The following is a 27,869-nucleotide window of genomic DNA, read 5'->3' on the forward strand; positions in this document are numbered from 1 at the left end:
ATCTCAGGACTTGAAATTTTGTTTAGGAATATGTTACACTTTACAGATCACTTTTTTATATTAGAGCTTTAATAACAAAATAATACTTTATGTATATGTGGCCTTTATCATTTACAAAGCTTCTTCATGTATAATCTCATTTACTTCTCACAGCCGTCCTATAATATGGCAGGGGATTACTTTCACAGTTTTATAGGTGATGAAATTGAAGCTGCATGAGGATAAATTACTTGCTCAAGGTTGCATTGGTAGTAATTACCAAAATTGAGACTTGGATGCACTATCATAACTGGTTCGTGTAGCAGAATTTAAAAAATCAGATGCCTGCAGTGAACCAGGAATGGAAACAAACGAGTGAAGTCCACTAAGCACAGGAGACTGGGGAGTGATGTAGTTAACTGGGAAACAGACGCCCCGTCCTAAGGGAGCAACAGCGTTTTGGGTGTAACTTTGTGTTATCTTGAATAACTCTGGGTGTGGGGTTGCCAGGCTTCTAATTTAAGAGAAGCACACCATTCAAATTTCATGAAATGCCTTTGTTTTAAATATCAGCAACTGACTCAAAGTTGAAAAAAATACCTAAGCAAGACAAATCTGAAGATTGATCTGGCTGCCAATTTAAAGCATGTTGTCATAGTCTTCATTCTTTAGGGGAACCCGTGAGGAAGACCTGATATTTAAGTGGCTAGGGTAAGATGGTAGAGACGTCCCCTTAAATCCCATTCTCTAGTGCTGAGCCAACATTTATGATTAAGGAGGTATTTAGTAAGAATTTTTGTCATTCTGACTTCCTTGGTAGACTATTTATTCTTTCATTTGTTCAACCCAAATACACTGCATGCCAACTATGTTCCTGGCACAGTGATGCAAAAAGGAATGCTATATAGTATTAGCTCTCCAGTCTCAGCCAAAAACCTTCTAGCCATCAGTATGTTTCTGCACACAGGTGCCAGAAGCAAAATGGAAGGCTTTATTGTGAAGGTAGCATTTGGAAATACGTAACAACCTGGATTTTCTGAATCGGTTTTCTAACCACACTTCTACTGTGTTCTTCTTTGATGCCACAGAAGGCTTTCGCACATGTACCTTTATCCAAAGATAGATTAGCTTTTTGAAAATTAGGAAATGCAGAATTAAAAAATTACAATTGTATATAAACTCTTAATGTTTATATCTGTAGAGGTAAAATACATGTGCGTATAGATTCAGACTGAAAGAAGAGAGGGAGAGAAAGATGAATTGCATTGAGTCCAGTAATGAAAGCTTGTGATTGTATTTCTTTGTTGCCCTTCTGTCGGAGAGTTCAGAACCTAATTTGATTTACAGTCTCAGTAGCTAGTTTGCTATACCTGTGGGTTTTTCTCTTCAGTCATGATTTTCTAAACATATACATGCCTTTATATATCTTTCCCTTACATGCACATACATACTAGACATAGGAAATCTGTGCTCTTCATAGTTTGATTGCTCTGATTATTTGATTTTTATTTTCAGTATCTGGAGAAATCCCGTGTATCTTTGTTTCAAGTTCTGTTTTATTTTTATAAGAAACCAGCTAGAAGGGTAGAGGGAAAGAACAGGAGAGAGAAGAAATACACCATACACACACACACAGACACAGACACGCACACACGCACACACACACACGGCTAAGTGGAGCATAAACTGGTCAGGATTTTCTTAAGTGGCAGAGTAAGTTCATGTAGGAGACGAAGAAGATAAGACCTAGGGTTCTATTTCTCATCTTTTAGCTTAAAGAGGACATTATTTTAGACTGAATATTGAAAACTTGCTATTCTGTCAAGGCATTATCCATATCTGTCTTAAATGCAAAAGAACATTTCTTAAATATTTTCTGAGAAATAGAGACAAGTTATAAAGTACATAAATGAAGAAAAACTTACAAATCTAGTGTGATAAATCTGTTTCAATGTAAGCAGTAAGTCAATAAGTCAATTGTAATAGCTAGGATATCAAACATTTTTAAACTATTCATCCCATGCAATGAACTTCTGAAGGTGGTAGAATATGGTCCAGGGATTGGGAGGGGGAATTTTCTACTGATAAGATCCTGTGTGTTTCTGTGTGTACACACATGTGTGCCTGTATTTGTAATTGCTGTGAGGGATTTGGGATGTATGTTGTTTCTTTTTGTTGTTGTTGTTGTATGTCTTTTGATTTAACTTCTGCAGTATCACTGTTATTTTTAACAAAAATGAGATCCCATTATTTATATGGTTTTGTAATATTTTTTCATCTAAAATTTGTGTGAACATTTCTCTAGGATAATATGAACTACATTATCATATTTGTTTGTTTGTTTGTTTATTTTTGTGTTGTGTTAGTCACCATACAATACATCATTAGTTTTTGATACGGTGTTCTAAGATTCATTGTTTACATATAATACCCAGTGCTTCATGCAATATGTGCCCTCCTTAATACTCACCACCAGGCTCACCCATCTTCCCACCTCCCTCCCCTCTAAAACCCTCAGTTTGTTTCTCAGAGTTCAGTCTTCCGTGGTTCATCTCCCCTTCCAATCCCCCCCACCTTTACTTTTCCTTTCCTTCTCCTAATGTCCTCCATGTTATTCCTTATGTTCCACAAGTAAGTGAAACCATATAATTGACTTTCTCTGCTTGAGTTATTTCACTCAGCATAATCTCCAGTCCCATTCATGTTGGTGCAAAAGCTGGATATTCATCCTTTCTGATGCCTGAGTAATAGTCTATTGAATATATGGACCATATCTTCTTTATTAATTCATCTGTTGAAGGCCGTCTTGGTTCTTTCCACAGTTTGGCTATTGTGGACATTGCTGCTATGAACATTGGGGTACATATGGCCCTTCTTTTCACTAAATCTATATCTTTGGGGTAAATCTGTAGTGCAATTGCCAGGTTATAGGGTAGCTTTATTTTTAATTTTTTGAGGAATCTCCACACTGTTTTCCAAAGTGGCCACACCAGCTTGTATTCCCACCAACAGTGTAAGAGGTTTCCCCTTTCTGTACATTCTCTCCAACATTTGTTTTTTTGCCTTGTTAATTTTTGCCATTCTCACTGGTATAAGATAGTATCTCAATGTGGTTTTAATTTGGGTTTCCCTGATAACTAGTGATGTTGAACATTTTTTCATGTGTCTGTTAGCCATTTGTACCTCTTCATTGGACAAGTGTCTGTTCATTTCTTTTGCCCATGTTTTGACTTGATTATCTGTTTTTTGGGTGTTGAGTTTGAGAAGTTCTTTATAGATCTTGGATATCAGCCATTTGTCTGTAGTGTCATTTGTCAATATCTTCTCCCATTCCATGGGTTGCCACTTTGTTTTGCTGACTGTTTGCTTTGCTGTGCAGAAGTTTTTATCGTGAAGTCCCGAAAGTTCGTTTTCACTTTTGTTTCCCTTGCCTTTGGAGATGTGTCTTGAAAGAAGTTGCTTTGGCTGATGTCGAAGAGGTCACTGCCTATGTTCTCCTCTAGGATTTTGATGGATTCCTGTCTCACATTGAGGTCTTTCATCCGTTTTGAGCTTATCTTCGTCTACTGTGTAAGAGAATGGTTGAGTTTCATTCTTTAGTACATAGCTGTCCAGTTTTCCCAGCACCATTTATTGAAGAGACTATATTTTTTCCACTGGATATTTTTTCCTGCTTTGTTGACGATTATTTGACCATAGAGTTGAGGGTCTATATCTGAGCTCTCTGCTCTGTTGCATTGGTGTATGTCTCTGTTTTTGTGCCAGGTCCACACTGTCTTGGTGATCACAGCTTTGTAATAAAGCTTGAAATCAGGCAACGTGATGCCCCCAGCATTCTTTTTCAACATTTCCTTGGTGATTCAGGGTCTTTTCTGTTTCCATACAAATTTTAGGATTGATTGTTCCAGCACTTTGAAAAATGCCAATGGTACTTTGATTGGGATGGCATTGAAAGTATAGATTGAAGCAGAAAAAGCATTTGACAAAACAGAGCATCCTTTTCTGATTAAAATTCTTCAGAGTATAGGGATAGAGGGAACAGTTCCTCACTGTGAAAAATCCACAGTGAATATCATTCTCAATGGGGAAAAGCTGAGAGCCTTCCCATTGAGATCAGAAATATGACAAGGATACCCACTCTTGCCACTATTCTTTAACATAGTACTAGAATTCCTAACAACAGCAATCAGACAGAAATAAATAAAAGGTATTCAGATTGGCAAAGAAGGAGTCAGATTCTGTCTCTTCATGGATGACATACTTTTTGTGGAAAACCCAAGGACTCCACCCCCAAATTACTAGAACTCATACAACAGTTCCATAATATGGCAGGATACAAAATCAATGCACAGAATCTCTCGCTTTCTGATACACTAAAAATGAAACTGTAAAAAGGGAAATTAGAGGTTTGATTCCTTTTATAATACCACCCCAAAACCAATAAGATATCTTGGAATAAACCTAACCAAAGAGGTAAAGTATCTATACTCGAGGAACTACAGAACACTCATGAAAGAAATTGAAGAAGACACAAAAATATGGAAATGCATTCCATGCTCATGGATTGGAAGAATAAATATTGTTAAAATGTCAGTGGTGCCCAGAGCAACCTGTACTTTCAATGCCATCCTGATCAAAATGTCTGTTGTTTCTAAATCAATATTCTTTGAAATGCTCTGTTAAAAATGTGATCAGGTAAGTGTGCAAAACACTATATTACCTATTTCTTCTTGAAAATGTTTACATATTTGGGGCTCCTGGGTGGCTCAGTGGTTAGAGCCTCTGCCTTCGGCTCAGGTCATGATCTCAGGGTCCTGGGATCGAGTCCCGCATCGGGCTCTCTGCTCAGCAGAGCCTGCTTCCTCCTCTCTCCCTCTCTCTCTCTCTGCCTGCCTCTCTGCCTACTTGTGATCTGTCTGTCAAATAAATTAAAAAAAAAATAAATAAAAATCTTAAAAAAAACAGAAAAGAAAATGTTTACATATTAAAGACTTATGAAAGTATGCCCACCATGAAGAAGCTGTTGAATTTAGTTCAGCCCAGTCATTATTTGACTATTGACCCCTATTCTCCTAATAGTTGTGTTAACATTTCACTAAACTAGTATTCAAAAGAAGACACTGGGTAAAAATAGCTTTGAAGGTATAGAATTTCTCTTAAACTTATTTCCTTTTGGCATGATTATAACAGCAAATGGCTAGTAATGGTTGTCATTGACAACTATTGCTAAAAAGTGAATTTATGTTATAGGATATGTAAGTAGAGAGTCTCAGCTATTTATAGAAATAAACAATGGAAAATATAAAAAAAGTGCTTTAACATACCAACCTTCAGTGAAGTTGTTTTTCTTGTTAGGTATAGCCATCAATCATTTGATCATGCTCTATAAAAGTAATTCCATATACAAATAATTTACTGTGTTTAGCCATTATTTCTACACTTGGCCCCATTCACTTACTTCACTCTTTACTGGGAGAACAACTGATCGTGTTCTTGGATAACATCTTTGGTATTCCTGTACCTACTTCTTTGTGGGGGGGTAGTGTGGGGGACAAAAATACTCTACCTCATGTTATTTTTAGTCATATGTCCTGTTTTTGTTTTGTTTTGTTTGTTTTGTTCTTTAGCTTTTTATCACTTTGGAATTGTGCTTCTATTTAGAACATGAGTTAAGAACTGTTCATCAAATTTGGTATGTCCATGTTGTGTCATTGAACCAAAAAAATTCTGTTCAATTGTTCTCAATGCTTATAATTAAGCTCCTTGGTAACCAACACACAATTGCTCCTTAATGCCAGTTTTAGCTTCATCTAGGCTATTGGCCTTTATAAAGTTAATTGAGGACACAACTCCATTTATTCTGTAGCCTATCTTAGGGTCAAGTTAAACCCTTGGGTGGATATATGCAGTCCATAATAAAGTCAATACTGCTCATGAATAAATGGTGATAGGAAAAGACAACAGAGCAAAGTCAAAATAATTTTTGTTTCTCCCACTAATAGCTCTTTGCTTTGTATAGCATTCTTGAAAATCTGGTTATATAACTGATTTTTTTTTTTTAATCAAAGCAATAATGTATTCCATTGCTTGAGAGGAAAAAAACTGGGACAATAATAGTGTTAAGTGATTTACCAAATACGTGATTAACAATGGGTTAGAGCTCACATACACTTTTTTAAAAAAATCTGATTGTGGGGTGCCTGGGTGGCTCAGTGGGTTAAAGCCTCTGCCTTTGGCTCAGATCATGATCTCAAGGTCCTGGGATTGAGCCCAGCATCTCATTGGGCTCTCTGCTCAGTGGGGAGCCTGCTTCCTCCTCTCTCTCTCTCTGCCTGCTTCTCTATCTACTTGTGATCTCTGTCAAATAAATAAATAAAATCTTAAAAAAAAAATCTCCTGATTGTGCTTTTTCTAAAGTTAGGCTTTTTTTTTGGTCCTTAAAATCATGTGCAAAGGGCATACTCTATTTTCTAATTTCTGCCTACTAAGTGTTTGAATTAGTGGTTTCTTCCCTCAAGTTTAAAATTTCATTCAAAACCTTACTTTTTAACCTATGACACACATATATGTATATATATAGAAAAGCAAACAAATCATATATTTTTAACTCTGTGAAATTTCAGTGAGTACATCCTGGTAATCCATCACCCAAATCAAGAAACTGTATATTACCAGCACCTCAGAAGTCCTTCCCATACCCATTCCAGCCACTAGCCCTTTCTTCCTAAAAATACCAGTATCCTGAATTCCAACATCATGCATTTTGCCTTTGTTACTTTATATAAATAAAATTAAGTTGAATTCTTTCGATCTACTTCATTTACATTTTTGTCTGTGTTGATGCAGATAGTGAATCCAGAAACATCCACATAGAGATGTCTTATCAGACACCTGGGTGGCTTAGTCAGTTAAGCGTCTGCCATTGTCTCAAGTTGGGATCCTGGGATCAAGTCCCGCATTGGACTTCCTGCTCCACGTCACTCTCTGCCTCTCTTTCTCTTTCTCGCATGAATAAATAAAATCTTAAATAGACATCTGATTTATGAAAAAGATGACACTGAAGGACAGTAGAAAATTGATAAACTTTCTTCAATAAATAGTGCCAGAACAATTGAATATTCATATGGGAAAATAAATGTTGACTCTTTATACCATCCACAGATCCATTCCAAATAGATTATAGGCTTAAATGTGAATTGTAAAACAGCAAAGATTCTAGAAGATCACTCTGTTAATCTGGGTTATCTGAGAAGCAGATTCAAATAGGATTAGAAGTATAAGATAATAGAAATACATTTGAGAGAAAATAGAAAAATGGCAAGGAAGAGCTACCAGATTGTAATACTGGTCTGACTGTTCAAAGGAGAGAAGGAAGAAGTTGTGTGGGAAAGTATTAGACTGCACCGAAGTTTTTGTTTTGTTTTTTAAGATCTTACTTATTTGAAAGCACATGAGCTGTGGGGAAGGGCAGAGGAAGAGAGAAGCAGACTCCCCACCAAGAAGGGAGCCTGATGTGAGGCTCAATCCCAGGACCCCAAGATCATGACCCGAGCTGAAAGCAGATGCTTAACCATCTGAACCACCCAGGTACCCTGACTGCTGTGAAGTTCTAAGGAAGTTAAGCAAAGTTGATGTAGTTTTCCAGTGAAACCCATCCATTAAGAGCAGTCTCAAAACCCATAGGAGCAGGCCTGCTTTGGTTATCCCTGTCACATTTTGTCTACTCCCAACTAATGACTATGGGAAGCACAGCCAAGAGCGGGGGGAGAATACAAAAACATACATACAAAACACCCCAAAACCTACTTCATTCAATTAAGAATTTTTGTAAATCAAGAGGGAAGGAAAACCACAGGATGAGAAGATATTTGCAGTTATACATAGTCCATAAAGGAACCTCATATAGCAAAAGTAAAGAATTTCTACAAATCAAAAAAATAACCAAATTGAAAAATGGGCATGAGTCTTGAACAGGTAGTTCACAGAATAGAATATTCAAATAACTTTAATCATATGAAAAACGTATTCTTTACATTGCAAAGAAATGCAAATAAAACCCCATTAAAATAATACACATCCATCATAACATTTAAAATACAATGTTTGACATGAATGTGGAACAACTGGAAATCTTGTACACTGCTGAAGAAAATGTTAATAAAACCATTTTGGAAGACGGTACCTACTATAGAGGAGTATATATATTCCTTAAATTCCTACGTATTTGGTCCTAATATACATCTACAACAAGAGTGTTCACAGCAGTGTTGTAAGCAACACAATGTTCATCCACAGAATAAAGTGCAGTACATTCGTAGGAGAGGATGCTATGAGTAATAAATGTAAACAAGTGCTGCTTTCATTATTTTATCATTTTGGAGCTATTCCCTATTTTCATGTTTTTGTTCGTAGGGCATGTTTTAAGGTGGAATAAGTGCAAGGGTTTCTGTCCTTCAGGAGTTTACAGTTTCATAAGAGAGAAAATATTTATTTTAACATTTTAATATTTTAATTTTTAATTTAAAATTAAATTTAAAACTTAAAAATGTTTAATATTTTAAGTATAATGCATTAATTGGTAGGAGAGGCTGAAGTTAGTGCTGTCACTTCAATGCATGCAGTGATTTTCTTATTGGTGGACCTAGATTTCATAGGGAAGGTAACTTATGAGCTGATTCTTGAATTATGAATTGCCTTTATATGTGTGGACATACCAGACTTTAAATTAGTGTTTAAGGAAGTACTGAACAAAAAGTTGCAAAGAGTATTTGCAGATAAAAAATGCAAGGTCTTTGTGATGAGCCAAACATAAATAACTTGTAAACTGAGGTGTTAATATTGGGGAAATAGTAATTCATAACTTTAGGGTCTATGAAAAGTGTCTGTCTTGTTTTCCTTGCCTACTTCTACATATTTTCTTTGATTCTCTGGCATTTTGAACCTCTGTGAATCTGAGAAATTAAGTGAATACACAGCCTTTTTTTTTTAATCATTTATTTCCAAGAAAACAGCTGCAGAGTATAAGATTTATTTTATCTAACCTTATCCTGGTGTGTCAGAGTATATAATAGTGGGGTGATTTACTTTTTGTGTGTTAAATATGTGGATTATGTTCTTGATTCAATTTTTCTTTGGCATATAGAAGAGGAGAAAGGGGTCAAACCCTTTTCTTAAACTCTGCTATACTTTCTGATAATCTATGAAACTGTCCATGTCTCAGCAAGTTCCACAAATCCTCTTAAGTTGGTGAGGTGCACATGGGTGTTCAAAAAATGGGATCACTGAATTAGGAAGTATCACCAGAAATAACGTACAGAGAGCATTTAACTTTTTAAAGCTGCTTTTTTCCTGATTTTTTAAATCAAAATTAGAGATTATGATAAAATCAGTGACCATCCTAAAATTAAGAATCTTATGTCAATTTGGAAAAGGGTAATGGTGTTACTAGAGAGTTTTCTTTTTCTCAGATGTGATAATTATCCCTAAGAAATAACTTAGCAGACAGTTGTCTAATACAGGACATGTGGCAAAAAAAAAAAACAACAAACCAGACCTTAGTATTTTACTTTTTTTTTCCCCCAAACCTTAGTATTTTGGTAAGCATGTCAGAAGTGTACATCTGAACTAAACTTTTCCTTTGAAGAACTCAAACTGAGCAGCTGCTCCTATGTTGCACTATTGTTCATATGGCTCACATCTTTTCAGTTGAGTCATAGTCTCACTTGAACTGCTTTCAGGACCAGTCTGTAAGCTTTGTAATGAAGTTATGATTTTATCTTCCCTTTACTTTTGACCAAAAGTATTATTACATTGATTGGCTCTGAATATACAATTTCTTAAAATCCAAAATTGATAGAGTATAAATGGAATTTACAGTACCTGTGAAGACATTATCAAATAGTAGTAAATAACAAAAGGTAAGTTTTTATATTCCTAGATAAATATTTAGAACATTAAGTCATTTAAATTGTATTCATTAGAAAAATTCTATACTTGCCTTAGAGGGCCACTTTAGACTAAGTAAATCTCAATAGGTGTTCTCTCAGAGATGATTTTGAACTTTCCTCATATGATGCTAAGGATTCTGTAAGTATTATATGGTGAAAAATTAAGAATGAAGTGTTTTCATAATTGACAGGTAATGAGTTATATTGGTCTCTGAATATTTTTAGATTATTAAGATTTCAGTAAGTTTACAGCATAACACTGACATAAAGTGAAAAATAGAATAATTCAGGTAATTTAGCATACCTTTTGCTTTATAATGAAAACGTAGTTTATACATTCAGCTATCTAAACTTACACTTTGTTTAGCAACTGAACTTATACCATTTACTAATGAAGAGGATTTAAACAACTATATTTTATCAGCTTTAAAATACAAAATACAATTGTTTTAAAACACATTTTGACATCTCTGAAATTAGGACAGGCTCTGTGATCAAGGGTGTTGTAAAATGGCTAGCTTTCAGGCTGAAATTTTGCATGTACAACTCTGCTTATCCATGTCATCGGTGTTCATTAACATCTCTTCAACTGAGTTATATGTATTAGTGGTATTGTACACATGTTGAGTTTAATTGTTTAAAATACCTTCAGATATGTTACACCATGATTGGAGATTGAAGTTACTGTGTACACAGAAAGGGATGGCAAAACATAGCTGAGCCTACATTTAATATCAGTAAAGCCAGTATCCATCATTGGAGGAACAACCACGATTGAGTTTATATTTTCTTGCAGAGTGACGACAAAGTACTTTTCATGGACCAAGAAAGGAAAATATCCTGAAGTAGTTGGTCTATTACATTTTGTTACTAAGATTTATGCAAAAGGATGGCTCATCACGTACAGAGAGTTGGAACTGAGGGAACAAGAAATTGCCAAATCTCTCAGAATAGATAAAAGGAATTTCAAAGCAGACAGTCCATTATGACTGATTTATGTATTGTGCAAGTTGTTGAATTTATTTTAACAAACTTCCTACTGGCTTTGAACAGAAGCTGCTTAACTTCCAGCAAGACATGATTCAGTTGAAAAAAATGAAAATTCAAGTGCCATCAAATAGGGAAACATCTCCAAAGCTCACAGAATTGGTGTTAGCCACTTGGAAGAAAATCCTGGAGACAAAAATGCAGTATCATTACTTTCGATGGGTTGGGACATTGTATGAAGAATTAGGAAAGTTTACAACTCTGAATCAAAAAGATTCAGAAAATTTGGACTCCAATAGTGAGAAATTTGGGGAATACTTAACAAATTTATGCAGCATATTGGGTTTACATATGGACAGGCTGATACATTATTAAATTATGCATAAGTGATAGGTTCAATAGATATAAAATGTAAATTCTTTTTTTTTTAAAGATTTTATTTATTTGACAGAGAGAAATCACAAGTAGATGGAGAGGCAGGCAGAGAGAGAGAGAGAGGGAAGCAGGCTCCCCACCGAGCAGAGAGCCTGATGCGGGACTCGATCCCAGGACCCTGAGATCATGACCTGAGCCGAAGGCAGCGGCTTAACCCACTGAGCCACCCAGGCGCCCCTAAAATGTAAATTCTAAATGATAAGCATTGTCATAGTTCATCGACCATTACTTAATATAAATGGTGCATCTACAATGGATAGCATCTTGAGTTGGAGATACAGTGTTAAAAATAAAAGAATATACATAAATGCAGTTTTAGGGTAAACATCACCCTGTCATTAGACTCCATTATAATCTAGCTATATGCTCTACTTCATTTTTTTGCATTCCTTTTGTGTTAAAGTTTCAATAATCAAAGATATCCTTTCTAAATCAAAGATTTTCCATTGAACTTTACTATGTATACGTATTTGTATAGATTTCTCAAACTTAGTGAAAAGTGATTCCAATATTTTGCTTAATTTTTAAAAGATTTTATTAGAGTATGCATGTGCACAAGCAGGGGGAGCAGCAGGCAGAGGAAGAAGCAGTCTCCTTGCTGAACAAGTAAGGACTTGATGCCAGGACCCTGGGATCATAACCTGAGCCAAAGGCAGACACTTAACCAACTGAGCCACCCTGGCATCCCCAGTTTGCTTTTTCATGTTCTTGATCTGTTCATGTATGATCTTTGTCAAATACTCTATGTATGTGCACTTATAGGCAATGTACCTCTAGTAATCATACTCTCAAGAATATTGATTTCTAAGAAATATTAAGAACCCTGTTTCTTTTGGTGTTTTTTTTTAAATCCAGAATAATTGCTGTAGTCAAAAGACATAATGTATCAGAATGGAAAAAAAAAAAAAAGCCCTATGTATATGTTCCTACAAGAGACTCAATTCTGACTTAGTCACCTGCAAATTGAAAGTGAGGGCATAGAGAAATATTTAACATGCAAATGGAGTTCAAAAGAAGGCCAGTGTAGCAATACGTATGTTGGACAAACTAAACTTAAAATGGACTGTAAAAAAGATAAGGGAATTACATAATCATAAAGGGGATAATCCAGCAAGAATATATGAGTTGTAAATATTCACCCAAGAAGGGAGCACCCAAATATATAAAACAATGCAAACATAGAAGAACTAAATGATAATAACAATAATAGGTTATTTTAACATCCCACTTACATCAATGGACAGATTATCTAAACAGAAAACAAACAAGGAAACAGTATCTTTGACTGACACACTGGACCAGATGGACTTCATAGATATATTCAGAACATTCCATCCTAAAACAGCAGAATGGCATTCTTTTCAAGTGTACAGGGTACATTTTCCAGAGTAGATCATGTATTACGTCACAAAACAGGACTCACCAAATATAAAAATGTTGGAATCATACCATGTGACTTTTCTGACTACAACACTATGAAACTAGACGCCATCCACAAGAAAAATACTGGAAAGACCACAAATACATGGATGTTGAACAACATGTTACTGAACAATGAATGGGTCAACCAGGAAATCAAGATATAAAAAAAACATGAAAATAAATGAAAACACAATTGTCCAAAGCCTTTGTGATGCAGCAAAAGTCCTAGGAGGGAAGTATATAGAATATAGTCCTACTTCAAACAAGAAAAATCTCAAATAACACAACCTTGCATGTTAAGGAACTAGAAAAAGAACAATAAAGCCTAAAGCCAGCAAAGGAAATAATAAAGATTGGTATGGAAATAAATGATATATAAAACAAAAAAAAATTACAGCAGATCAATGAAACCAGTATCTGGGTCTTAGAAAAAATTAATGAAATGGATAAACCTCTAGCCAGACTTATCAAAAAGAAAAGTGAAAGGACCCAAATAAAATCACAAATGAGAGAGGAGGAATGACACCATAAAAATGCAATTGTTAGAGAAAATTATGAAAAACTATATGCTGACAAAGTGGATAACTTGGAATGAATGGACAAATTCCTAGACATTTATAAACTACCAAAATGGAAACAGGAAGAAATTGAAAACTTAGACCAATAACCAGCTAAGTAATTTCAAAGAAATTGAATCAGTTAAAAAAACAACAAAAAACTCCCAACAAATAAAAGTCCAAGGCCAGAAGGCTTCATTGAAGAATTCTACCAAACATTTAAGAGTTAATATCTATTCTCAAACTATTCCAAAAGATAGAAAGGAAGGAAAACTTCTAAAGTATTCCTATGATGCCAAAACCAGACACCACTAAAAAAGAGAACTGCAGACCAATATTCCTGATGAATATGAATGCAGAAATTCTCAACAAAATAATAGCAAATTGAATTCAATAATACAGTAAAAATTATTCGCCATGATCGAGTAGGATTTATTCCTGGGTTGCAAGGGTGGTTCAGTATTCACAAATCAGTGTGAAATACCACATTAAAAAAAGAAAGAATAGGAACTATATGATCATTTCAGTAGATATAGAGAAAACATTTGACAAAGTACAATATCTATTCATGATAAAAATCCTCAACAAAGCAGGTTTATAGGAAATATACCTTCACACAATAAAGGCCATATATGAAAAACCCATAGCTAATATTATCCTTCATGGGGAATAACCAAGAGCTTTTCCTCTATTAAGAACAAGCTAGGGATTTCCATTTTCACCAGTGTTACTTATCATAGCACTAGACGTGCTGGCCACAGAGTCAGACAATAGGAAGAAATAAAAGGCATTCAAATTGGCAAGGAAGGAGTAAAACTGTCACTATTTGCAGATGATATGCTTACTCTATATAGAAGCCCCAAAGACACCACCAAAATGAATTGTTAGAATTGAGACACAAATTCAGTAAACTTGCAGGATATAAAATCAACGTACAGAAATCTGTTGCATTTCTATACACTAATAATGAACCAGCAAGAAGAGAATAAAGGAATCAGTTCCATTCACAACTGTGCCAACACCAAGAAGATACTGAGAAATAAACTTAACCAATGGCGTGGAGGACCTGAACTCTGAAAACTATAAAACACAGATGAAAGAAATTGAAGAGGACACCAGGAAAGGAAAGAGGTTCCATGCTCACAGATTAGAAGAACAAATATTAAAATGTTTATAATATCCAAAGTACTCTACACATTTAATTCAGTCCCTGTCAAAATACCACTAGCATTTTACACAAGCCTAAAATTTGTATGGAACCACAAAAGATTGCAAATAGTTAAGCCAACCTTGAGAAAGAAAAAGCTAGAGTCATCACAACTTTGGACTTCAACTTACATTACAAAGCTGTAGTGATCAAGACAGTATGGACTGCCACAAAGATTGACACATAGTTCAATAGAACAGAATAGAAAACCCAGAAATGGACACACAACTGTATTGTCAACTAATCTTTGATAAAGCAAAAAAGAATATCCAATGGGAAAAAGACAGTCTCTTCAACAAATAGTGTTGGGGAGACTGAGCAGCAACATGCAAAAGAATGAAACTGGACCTCTTTCTCACACCATCCACAAAAATAAATTCAAAATGGATGAAAAACCTAAATTTATGTGAAATTTGACATAAGTTGAACCATAAAAATCCTAGAGGAGAATACAGGCAGTAACCTCTTTGACATAGGTCATAGCAACTTCTTTCTAGATACATTGTTGGAGGCAAGGGCAACAAAAACAAAAATAAACTATTGGGATTTCATCAAATTAGAAAGCTCCTGCACAGTGAAGGAAACAATCAACAAAACTAAAAGGCAGCTTTTAGAATGGGAGAAGATATTTCCAAATGACATACCTGAGGAAGGGTTAGTATCCAAAATCTATAAAGAACTTAGGAAACTCAACACCCCCAAAATGAATAGACCAGTGAAAAATGGGCAGAAGACATGAGTAGACATTTTTCTGAAGAAGGTACATGGATGGCCAACAGACACATGAAAAGATGCTTAACAGCATCAGGGAAATACAAATCAAAACTACAGTGTAGGGGAGGAGTCAAGATGGCGGAGAAGTAGCAGGCTGAGACTACTTCAGCTAGCCGGAGATCAGCTAGATAGCTTATCTAAAGATTGCAAACACCTGAAAATCCATCGGCAGATCGAAGAGAAGAAGAACAGGAATTCTGGAAACAGAAAAACAACCACTTTCTAAAAGGTAGGACTGGCGGAGAAGTGAATCCAAAGCGACGGGAAGATAGACCCTGGGGGGAGGGGCCGGCTCCCGGCAAGAGGCGGAGCAACCGCGCACAAAATCAGGACTTTTAAAAGTCTGTTCCGCTGAGGGACTTCACTCCGAAGGCTACCCGGGGCAAAGCCCACACGGGGTCAGCGTGGCCTCAGGTCCCGCAGGGTCACAGAAGGATCGGGGGTGTCTGAGTGTCGCAGAGCTTGCGGGTATTGGAACGGGAAAGCCGGCTACAGAGACAGAGCCGACAGTAAGCTCGCAGCTCGGTGTTACCTTGAACCGGTCACAGGCTCGGTGAGCTCAGAGCGCGGCCGGAGGTCAGGCAGACGGTAGTAACTGGGCGCTGCTCTCTGAGGACGCACTGAGGAGTGTGTCCCTGGGCTCTAGGCTCCTCCGGGCCGGAGACCAGGAGGCCGCCATTTGTATTCCCGTGCTCCGGAACTCTACAAAAAGCGCTCAGGGAACAAAAGCTCCTGAAAGCAAACCCGAGCGGATTACTCACCCGGCCCCTGATAAGGGCGGTGCAATTCTGCCAGGGGCAAAGACACTTGAGAATCACTACACCAGGCCCCTCCCCCAGAAGATCAACAAGAAATCCAGCCTAGACCAAGTTCACCTACCAAGGAGTGCGGTTTCAATACCAAGGAGAGCAGCAGAATTCCAGAGGAGGAGAAAGCAAAGCACAGAACTCATGGCTTTTTCCCTGTGATTTTTTTTAGTCTTGCAGTTAATTTAATTTTTTTCTTTTTCATTTTTTGTTTTTTTTTCTCGCCTTCTGGTTAATTTTTTTTTAACTTTTACCTTTTTCTTTTTTAACGTTTTTTAACTAGTTTAATATATATATTTTCTCGTTTTTATATTTTTCTTTTCCTTTTTAAAAATTCTTTTCTTTTTTTTCTTTTCTTTCTTCCTTTTTGAGCCGCTTTTTATCCCCTTTCTCCCCCCTCAAGATTTGGGATTTCTTATAATTTGGTTAAAGCATATTTTCCTGGGGTTGTTGCCACCCTTTTAGTATTTTACTTGCTCTTTCATATACTCTTATCTGGACAAAATGACAAGACGGAAAAATTCAACACAAAAAAAAGAACAAGAGGCAGTACCGAAGGCTAGGGACCTAATCAATACAGACATTGGTAATATGTCAGATCTAGAGTTCAGAATGACAATTCTCAAGGTTCTAGCCGGGCTCGAAAAAGGCATGGAAGATATTAGAGAAACTCTCTCGAGAGATATAAAAGCCCTTTCTGGAGAAATAAAAGAACTAAAATCTAACCAAGTTGAAATCAAAAAAGGTATTAATGAGGTGCAATCAAAAATGGAGGCTCTCACTGCTAGAATAAGTCAGGCAGAAGAAAGAATTAGTGATATAGAAGACCAAATGACAGTGAATAAAGAAGCTGAGCAAAAGAGGGACAAACAGCTACTGGACCACGAGGGGAGAATTCGAGAGATAAGTGACACCATAAGATGAAACAACATCAGAATAATTGGGATTCCAGAAGAAGAAAGAGAGAGGGGAGTAGAAGGGATACTGGAGAGAATTATTGGGGAGAATTTCCCCAATATGGCAAAGGGAATCAGCATCAAAATTCAGGAGGTTCAGAGAACGCCCCTCAAAATCAATAAGAATAGGCCCACACCCCGTCACCTCATAGTAAAATTTACAAGTCTCAGTGACAAAGAGAAAATCCTGAAAGCAGCCTGGGAAAAGAAGTCAGTAACATACAATGCTAAAAATATTAGATTGGCAGCTGACTTATACACAGAGACCTTGCAGGCCAGAAAGAGCTGGCATGATATTTTCAGAGCACTAAATGAGAAAAACATGCAGCCAAGAATACTATATCCAGCTAGGCTATCATTGAAAATAGAAGGAGAGATTAAAAGCTTCCAGGACAAACAAAAACTGAAAGAATTTGCAAACACCAAACCAGCTCCACAGGAAATCTTGAAAGGGGTCCTCTAAGCAAAGAGAGAGCCTACAAGTGGTAGATCAGAAAGGAACAGAGACCATATACAGTAACAGTCACCTTACAGGCAATACAATAGCACTAAATTCATATCTCTCAATAGTTACCCTGAATGTTTATAGGCTAAACGCCCCTGTCAAAAGACACAGGGTATCAGAATGGATAAAAAAACAAAACCCATCTATATGTTGCCTCCAAGAAACTCATTTTAAGCCCGAAGACACCTCCAGATTTAAAGTGAGGGGGTGGAAAAGAATTTACCATGCTAATGGACATCAGAAGAAAGCAGGAGTGGCAATCCTTATATCAGATCAATTAGATTTTAAGCCAAAGACTATAATAAGAGATGAGGAAGGACACTATATCATACTCAAAGGGTCTGTCCAACAAGAAGATCTAACAATTTTCAATATCTATGCCCCCAACGTGGGAGCAGCCAACTATAAAAACCAATTAATAACAAAATCAAAGAAACACATCAACAATAATACAATAATAGTAGGTGACTTTAACACTCCCCTCACTGAAATGGACAGATCATCCAAGCAAAAGATCAGCAAGGAAATAAAGGCCTTAAACGACACACTGGACCAGATGGACATCACAGATATATTCAGAGCATTTCATCCCAAAACAACAGATTACACATTCTTCTCTAGTGCACATGGAACATTCTCCAGAATAGATCACATCCTCGGTCCTAAATCAGGACTCAACCGGTATCAAAAGATTGGCATCATTCCCTGCATAGTTTCAGACCACAATGCTCTAAAGCTAGAACTCAACCACAAAAGGAAGTTTGGAAAGAACCCAAATACATGGAGACTAAATAGCATCCTTCTAAAGAATGAATGGGTCAACTGGGAAATTAAAGATGAATTGAAAAAAATCATGGAAACAAATGATAATGAAAATACAACGGTTCAAAATCTGTGGGACACAACAAAGGCAGTCCTGAGAGGAAAATATATACTGGTACAAGCCTTTCTCAAGAAACAAGAAAGGTCTCAGGTACACAACCTAATCCTACACCTAAAGGAGCTGGAGAAAGAACAAGAAAGAAACCCTAATCCAAGCAGGAGAAGAGAAATCATAAAGATCAGAGCAGAAATCAATGAAATAGAAACCAAAAAGACAATAGAGCTAATCAACAAAACTAGGAGCTGGTTCTTTGAAAGAATTAATAAAATTGATAAACCCCGGACCCGACTTATCAAAAAGAAAAGAGAAAGGACCCAAATAAATAAAATCATGAAAGAAAGAGGAGAGATCACAACTAACACCAGAGAAATACAAACTATTATAAGAACATACTTGAGCAACTCTACGCCAACAAATTTGACAATCTGGAAGAAATGGATGCATTCCTAGAAACATATAAACTACCACAACTGAACCAGGAAGAAGTAGAAAGCCTGAACAGACCCATAACCAGTAAGGAGATTGAAACAGTCATTAAAAATCTCCAAACAAACAAAATCCCAGGGCCAGACGGCTTCCCGGGGGAATTCTACCAAACATTTAAAGAAGAGCTAATTCCTATTCTCCTGCAACTGTTCCAAAAAATAGAAATGGAAGGAAAACTTCCAAACTCATTTTATGAGGCCAGCATCACCTTGATCCCAAAACCAGACAAGGATCCCATCAAAAAAGAGAGCTATAGACCAATATCCTTGATGAACACAGATGCGAAAATAATCAACAAAATACTAGCCAATAGGATTCAACAGTACATTAAAAGGATTATTCACCACGACCAAGTGGGATTTATTCCAGGGCTGCAAGGTTGGTTCAACATCCGCAAATCAGTCAATGTGATACAACACATCAATAAAAGAAAGAACAAGAACCATATGATACTCTCAATAGATGCTGAAAAAGCATTTGACAAACCACAGCATCCCTTCCTGATCAAAACTCTTCAAAGTGTAGGGATAGAGGGCACATACCTCAATATCATCAAAGCCATCTATGAAAAACCCACCGCAAATATCATTCTCAATGGAGAAAAACTGAAAGCTTTTCCGCTAAGGTCAGGAACACGGCAGGGATGTCCATTATCACCTCTGCTATTCAACATAGTACTAGAGGTCCTAGCCACAGCAATCAGACAACAAAAGGAAATTAAAGGCATCCAAATCGGCAAAGAAGAAGTCAAATTATCACTCTTCGCAGATGATATGATACTATATGTGGAAAACCCAAAAGACTCCACTCCAAAACTGATAGAACTTATACAGGAATTCAGTAAAGTGTCAGGATATAAAATCAACGCCCAGAAATCAGTTGCATTTCTCTACACCAACAGCAAGACAGAAGAAAGAGAAATTAAGGAGTCCATCCCATTTACAATTGCACCGAAAATCATAAGATACCTAGGAATAAACCTAACCAAAGAGGCACAGAATCTATACTCAGAAAACTATAAAGTACTCATGAAAGAAATTGAGGAAGACACAAAGAAATGGAAAAATGTTCCATGCTCCTGGATTGGAAGAATAAATATTGTGAAAATGTCTATGCTACCTAAAGCAATCTACACATTTAATGCAATTCCTATCAAAGTACCATCCATCTTTTTCAAAGAAATGGAACAAACAATTCTAAAATTTATATGGAACCAGAAAAGACCTCGAATAGCCAAAGGGATATTGAAAAAGAAAGCCAACGTTGGTGGCATCACAATTCCGGACTTCAAGCTCTATTACAAAGCTGTCATCATCAAGACAGCATGGTACTGGCACAAAAACAGACACATAGATCAATGGAACAGAATAGAGAGCCCAGAAATAGACCCTCAACTCTACAGTCAACTAATCTTCGACAAAGCAGGAAAGAATGTCCAATGGAAAAAAGACAGCCTCTTCAATAAATGGTGCTGGGAAAATTGGACAGCCACATGCAGAAAAATGAAGTTGGACCACTTCCTTACACCACACACAAAAATAGACTCAAAATGGATGAAGGACCCCAATGTGCGAAAGGAATCCATCAAAATCCTTGAAGAGAACACAGGCAGCAACCTCTTCAACCTCAGCCGCAGCAACATCTTCCTAGGAACAACGCCAAAGGCAAGGGAAGCAAGGGCAAAAATGAACTATTGGGATTTCATCAAGATCAAAAGCTTTTGCACAGCAAAGGAAACAGTTAACAAAATCAAAAGACAACCGACAGAATGGGAGAAGATATTTGCAAACGACATATCAGATAAAGGACTAGTGTCCAGAATCTATAAAGAACTTAGCAAACTCAACACCCAAAGAACAAATAATCCAATCAAGAAATGGGCAGAGGACATGAACAGACATTTCTGCAAAGAAGACATCCAGATGGCCAACAGACACATGAAAAAGTGCTCCATATCACTCGGCATCAGGGAAATACAAATCAAAACCACAATGAGATATCACCTCACACCAGTCAGAATGGCTAAAATGAACAAGTCAGGAAATGACAGATGCTGGCGAGGATGCGGAGAAAGGGGAACCCTCCTACACTCTTGGTGGGAATGCAAGCTGGTGCAGCCACTCTGGAATACAGCATGGAGGTTCCTCCAAATGTTGAAAATAGAACTGCCCTATGACCCAGCAATTGCACTATTGGGTATTTACCCCAAGATACAAACGTAGTGATCCCAAGGGGCACATGCACCTGAATGTTTATAGCAGCAATGTCCACAATAGCCAAACTATGGAAAGAACCTAGATGTCCATCAACAGATGAATGGATCAAGAAGATGTGGTATATATACACAATGGAATACTATGCAGCCATCAAAAGAAATGAAATCTTGCCATTTGCGCCAACATGAATGGAACTAGAGCGTATCATGCTTAGCGAAATAAGTCAAGCAGAGAAAGACAACTATCATATGATCTCCCTGATATGAGGAAGTGGTGATGCAACATGGGGGCTTAAGTGGGTACGAGAAGAATAAATGAAACAAGATGGGATTGGGAGGGAGACAAACCATAAGTGACTCTTAATCTCACAAAACAAACTGATGGTTGCTGGGGGGAGGGGGTTTGGGAGAAGGGGGTGGGATTATGGACGTTGGGGAGGGTATGTGCTTTGGTGAGTGCTGTGAAGTGTGTAAACCTGGTGATTCACAGACCTGTACCCCTGGGGATAAAAATATATGTTTATAAAAAGTAAAAAATTTAAAAAAAATATATGCACAGAATAAAAAAAAATACTACCTTGTAGTTTTCTCACCTGTGAGAAGGACCGAATCAATAACACAAGAAAGTTATTGGTGAGGATGTAAAGAAAGGGGAACTTCTTGCCCTGTTGGTGTGAATGCCAACTGGCACAGCCACTCTGGGAAACAGTATGGAGGCTCCTCAAATAGTTAAAAAGAGGACCACCCTACTTAGTAATTACACTACTAAGTATTTACCTAAAGAAAGCAAACATATTAATTCAAAGGGATACATGCATCCGATGTTTATAGCAGCATAATCTATAATTGCCAAATTATGGAAACAGTTCAAATGTCTATCGACTGCTTACAAGATTGAATCCTTAAAGGGTAAGGGCAATGGCAGGTTTTTTTTTTTTTTTCTCAGATTTCAGCTTAACAGTTATTACAGGATAAATATGCAGGTTTCTTGTTTGCCTCTTCAGATCCATTCTCCTCTCCGCATGCTCTGTATCCTAAGAGACTGTGCTTAAAGAACTGCATCATCTGCTCACTAGCCTTCTTGCTCTGCTGGGTTCAGCCAGTGGAAAAGGGAAGCAAGAATTTGGTGAGTATTAAGAGAGCACTCAGGATGTTTATCATTAACCCTTATGGGGCTATATTTGACAGATGAAAGCAAACTCTTCTACCTATGGCCACTCTCTTGTCATGTGGTCCCATTTCAACAGCCCTCACTCTTTTTTTTTTTAAATTTATTTTTATTTTCAGCATAACAGTATTCATTATTTTTGTACCACACCCAGTGCTCCATGCAATCTGTGCCCTCTATAATACCCACCATCTGGTACCCTGACCTCCCACCACCCTCCCCTTCAAAACCCTCAGATTGTTTTTCAGAGTCCATAGTCTCTCATGGTTGACCTCCCCTTCCAATTTCCCCCAACTCCCTTCTCCTCTCCAACTCCCCTTGTCCTCCATGCTAATTGTTATGCTCCACAAATAAGTGAAACCATATGATAATTGACTCTCTCTGCTTGACTTATTTCACTCAGCATAATCTCTTCCAGTCCCGTCCATGTTGCTACAAAAGTTGGGTATTTATTCTTCTTCTACCGGACATTGGGGAGGGTATGTGATTTGGTGAGTGCTGTGAAGTGTGTAAACCTGGTGATTCACAGACCTGTACCCCTGGGGATAAAAATATATGTTTATAAAAAATAAAAAATTAAAAAAAAAAAAAAAAAAAAAAAAGTTGGGTATTCGTCCTTTCTGATGGAGGCATAATACTCCATAGTGTATATGGACCACATCTTCCTTATCCATTCATCCATTGAAGGGCATTTTGGTTCTTTCCAGTTTGGCGACCGTGGCCATTGCTGCTATAAACATTGGGGTACAGATGGCCCTTCTTTTCACTACATCTGTATCTTTGGGGTAAATACTCAGGAGTGCAATGGCAGTGTCATTGGGAAGTTCTATTTTTAATTTCTTGAGGAATCTCCACACTGTTCTCCAAAGAGGCTGCACCAACTTGCATTCCCACCAACGGTGTAAGAGGGTTCCCCTTTCTCCACATCCCCTCCAGCTCTCACTCTTAATTATGTTCCAATAACACTGCCCCTCTCCTTGCCCCCTTTAAAGCCCAAGGGCTTCCTATTGTCCTTAGTCCTTGTGATGCTTCACTGTTGCTTCCCTTATGCTACCCTTACCTCTCTCTAATGCATCCTCTGTTCACTTCTGGGACTTTGCTTGCAACCATTGGTATTCAGTTTTTCTTCTTGAGACAGAATTTTGAATGTAAGAATCTGAATATACAGGCTACAACAAGCCTTTGCATTAAAAAAAATGCCTTTTCTAGGCCATTAGAAGTGTAATATGTAGCTATGTTTCTAGAATCCTTTCTAATTTTATTTTCAAATGTATATAATAATGTTTTAACTATTTTCAAAAAGATTAAGAGAAGGAAACTTTATTTAAATGATGTTTATGAATTTAGTTACACTATTAGTCAAATACCTCTCCTTAGTATTTTTTTGTTATCTTTTTTGACTGACAGAATGTAATTTTCACTGAATAAGGTTAACTTATTCAGTGCTAATATATGCATTTTTTTTCTTACAGGATCTTAAGATACTCTGATTGTGTTCATTTTTACATTGGAAAGTTATTTATATTCATTAGATATAGAAAACCAAGTCACCAAGATAGAGTGATTTATTCAAAATCATAATATTTGTTAAACATTTGTAGTCTGGTTTTTAATGTCAGTTTGGAAAGGTCTTTATTCTCATTTTATTACCATATACTGCATCTCTGATGATGTGAGGGAATGCTATATCAATAATTTCATGTATAATGTCAAGAGTTAATTTTTGGATGTTTTTTATTCTGTCTGCATTCATAATAGAAATTCATCTGAAATAAGTCATTAAGAAAACACTGTACTTTTTCAACAAACAGGAAGGATATATTTTTGCCTTATTAAAACTATGAAAGTGTATTCATTTTTGGAGTAAGGGCTATAATATCCTATATTAAATAAAAAGCCATTGACCTAGAGACCTTTTTATAAACATAATTAGTTTATCTTAAAAGAATTATTATGTTTGAGCCTGTAATTCTTCTAGGTTATTAATAGGAAAGCATTATTTAGAACTGTCAGGAAAATCAATATTGAAACACTTACATACAGGGTAAAAATGGTACCATTATTGATGGTTATTTGATAGGGAAAAGTGTAGCCTCTGCATGTATAGAGGACTCATTTTCAATTAACTATGCTTAAATAGGAAGACTCCGCTTCATTAAGGTCTTTGGCACCTAAATTGTTCATTTGTTTGTGGTTGGAACATAATCTATAATTATTTTATGAGGTAAATCTTGGCCTTGCCCATAGTTATTTCCTTAGGTGGCATCTCTTCAGGATGGGTTTAGATTAAAAGTCTTTAATATCAACCCCAGAGTCCACTTACTTGATTTTTCATCAATAATATAGAATGTTATATTCCACTCTTAGAAAATATTGCTGAATTCATAACTACCCAATTTCTGTGAGTAAGTTACTTAATATTATATGGTAATTATTTGAAGGATATGCAGTTTAATTCTTTTGGCTTATTGGTGCTGATTCAGACTTTTTTCTTAACTAACACCCTGGAGAGAGAGAACATTTTCTACTTAGTAGCTCTTTACTGTGGTGACTTAGAGCGAGAAGGAACCCCACATGGACAGGACATATCTAAAGGGTGGGAACATGTGGAGTTCCTGCAAGGAGCCCCGACGTCTTTCGGTAATACTTGTATTTCCTCTCCCCCAAGGTGAGACCTGAAGATATAGTGACACATTGGGCTATTGCTCAATCTCAGAAAAAGCCTGTTTCCTTATCTCTACTGTAGAAATAAAAATAAGACAAAATTAGGGATATTTTGAAGATTAAAGAAGTTAATTTATCATAAGCTTCTATATTATAAGCTTCGAGTATCTTCTATAGGGTAAACACAGTATATGCTCTCAGTTGGGATTATTTTATAGCTAATATCTTAAACTTCAGCTCAGATAAAGCTATGTTCTTAGAAACACTTTTACTGAACTCCGTGGTCTTAGCTTGAAATGAAGAGTATAAGCAGGATAAAATTTCCTTCTGTTATTATAAAAAAGTTATTGAGGAGATCATCAAAATTAGTTTCTCCTTTATGAGGACTCACAGGAGAAATTTTGAACAACTTTATCACACTCCCTTTCCTTATGAATCAGAGAACTTAAATCATAATTTAACCTTTTCTAGATGACTCATGGTTATTAATAATACCAATTCATTGCAGAAATGGGGTTGTGTCCTGAGGTCTATTGAGTTGCAAAGAAATATGTGGAGATGCAATGGGGGAGGGGTAGTTGGGAGGTAGGAAAAGAATAAATGAAACAAGATGCGATCAGGAGGGAGACAAACCAAAAGAGACTCTTAATGTCACAAAACAAACTGAGGGGGCTGGAGAGAGGGGTATAGGGAGAGGGTGGTGGGGTTACGGACACTGGGGAGGGTATGTGCTGTGGTGAGTGTGGTGATATATGTAAACCTGGCAATTCACGGACCTGTACCCCCTGGGGCTAATAATACATTATATGTTTATAAAAAAATAAAAAAAAAAAAAGAAATATTTGTCCCAGTAGTGTTGAGTGAGGCAAGATAACCAGACTAGACTTAACAAAAACATTCCTGTTATAAAACTTGGAAATAGATTGCTTTCCTACAAACCATCTCATTGTATAAAAACTGAGTCAAAATCCTAATTTTATAAGGTGTGCAGAAATTCCTTTCATGAAAAATTTAGGTTGACTGTATTTTTATTACATTATAATTATTTGCTGTGGTGCTTATTTAGGGCATTGTGTAGGGCCATGTTGGGTATTCTCTGTGCTATTACAGTTGGGCAATATATAGAAGGCAGTAAGTGGATAGTATCCCTTGAAATTGTTCCAGGCACAATCTTCATAATCTTTTAAGTGGATCTGCATGTATTATGTACTTATATCTCTATGTTTTACATAGACTATATTCATATAATAAAGCAAGAGATTTTTTTTGTAAAGCTATATTGCTATCACATTAGGTGCTTTTCTATAGCAAATTTTAATATTAAATAACAAAAATGCCTTACAAATATTTTGTCTAAATTAATATTGTTTAACTATATATTACATTGCCCTTAACTAACAAACATACCTTGAAAAAATGAGAATTGAATGTCTATCTAAATAGCCTATTATGGGAAAAAGACCATGCTTTCCCATTGAAGTTACATTGAACTTTTTAACAGTGAGTAAAGTACAAATAAGATGAAATGGATCTAAGTCTTTATATTGTTTTCCCGAACATATATATTTTTCCAGTTATGCAAATAATGGTAAAAAGTAATAGAGACCTTTGTTTACAATATTTACCATGTTGGCCAGATGCATTTCAGCTAACCTCAGTGAAATGTGACAAAAAATACACCATTACTGAGAAAATACTGTAAAATCAAAGATAGTAGTCATAATGGAATGGAAAAATACATGTAAAATCTAAATTAAAATGATTAATAAAATGGCACTACTTCTTCATATCTCTTAAATATTTTATTACCCCCCCCAAACTCAGTCTTGCATTACATATTCCTACGACCACTTGACATAATGAGTATAAGAGCACTGAATTGTGGCTAAGCAAATAGTCTCACATTGACTCTAACACTTCATCAATACATAAATCATGAACTATGAGAATCTTTTTTTTTTTTTTTTTTTTTTTTTTTTAAAGATTTTATTTATTTATTTGACAGAGAGAAATCACAAGTAGATGGAGAGGCAGGCAGAGAGAGAGAGAGAGGGAAGCAGGCTCCCCACTGAGCAGGGAGCCCGATGTGGGACTCGATCTCAGGACTCTGAGATCATGACCTGAGCCGAAGGCAGCGGCTTAACCCACTGAGCCACCCAGGCGCCCAACTATGAGAATCTTTTAATGGAGTTTTAGAAGCATAGTCTCATACCAATAAGCAATTAAGGATTTTTAATGACTACTTTCAAATATTAACATCAATTGATATGAACATAAATATTTCATTCTTAGACATTGTATTAATATAAAGTGCCTTTTTTGGTGGCATCGGTTAAATATTGTATGTGTTTTTAAATGTTTATATGTATATGTTATACATGCTATCCATTTAGTGTGTCACGGTGGGCAGTTTAATGATCTGAATGTTTAGTTTCTGGTATTTGGGTTGCATGATAATTCTGTTTGGTGCTCTTATCTTTGGCAGGTGCTGTGCTGTTGCTGTATTGTCTCGTAATTTAAGGGGAATATTGATTTACTATCTCCCTGAGTTGAGTGTATTTGGCATTATATATGCCAAATGATGCAAATTTTTTCAGCTCTTCAAGTTATTTGATAGATCACTGGAGCCAACAAAGTCCCCTAGGTCTTCATTCTGTCTTTCAGAGCTTAAGACCGAGGAATTTATAACGTGCCAAACAATTTGTACCATAGCAGAACGTTCAGTTGCTGAGCCACAAGGCTGGCTTGCTTGTTTTCATTTTGTAAATATCAGTACCAGTTTTCATTTCAGGTAGACTCTAAACTCAGTCTTGTGGAAATTGTGTCCATGTTTTGAACATTTATGCACTAATTCTCAGTAGACTTGGAAGAAAGAGGA

At 36.5% G+C, this 27,869-nt stretch overlaps 1 protein-coding gene across 4 annotated transcripts in view; it reads left to right on the top strand.

Moving 5' to 3' along the window:
* The window catches only part of NAALADL2 (N-acetylated alpha-linked acidic dipeptidase like 2), a 1,340,010-nt gene that overhangs the window by 237,328 nt on the left and 1,074,813 nt on the right, over positions 1–27,869 (top strand). For 2 of the 4 annotated variants that reach the window (XM_004756608.3, XM_045088639.1), the window contains exon 3: positions 22,164–22,285. The exons of 1 other annotated variant lie outside the window; for it this stretch is intronic. The gene's annotated coding sequence lies outside the window, so the exon portion shown is untranslated. Of the gene's footprint in view, positions 1–21,985; positions 22,286–27,869 lie in introns of those variants that run through there. One more of the 4 variants, XM_045088640.1, reaches the window with a different exon arrangement.

Source organism: Mustela putorius, unplaced genomic scaffold, assembly GCF_011764305.1.
Source record: "Mustela putorius furo isolate JIRA1106 unplaced genomic scaffold, ASM1176430v1.1 tig00003834_pilon_pilon_pilon, whole genome shotgun sequence".
Lineage (NCBI taxonomy): Eukaryota > Metazoa > Chordata > Mammalia > Carnivora > Mustelidae > Mustela > Mustela putorius.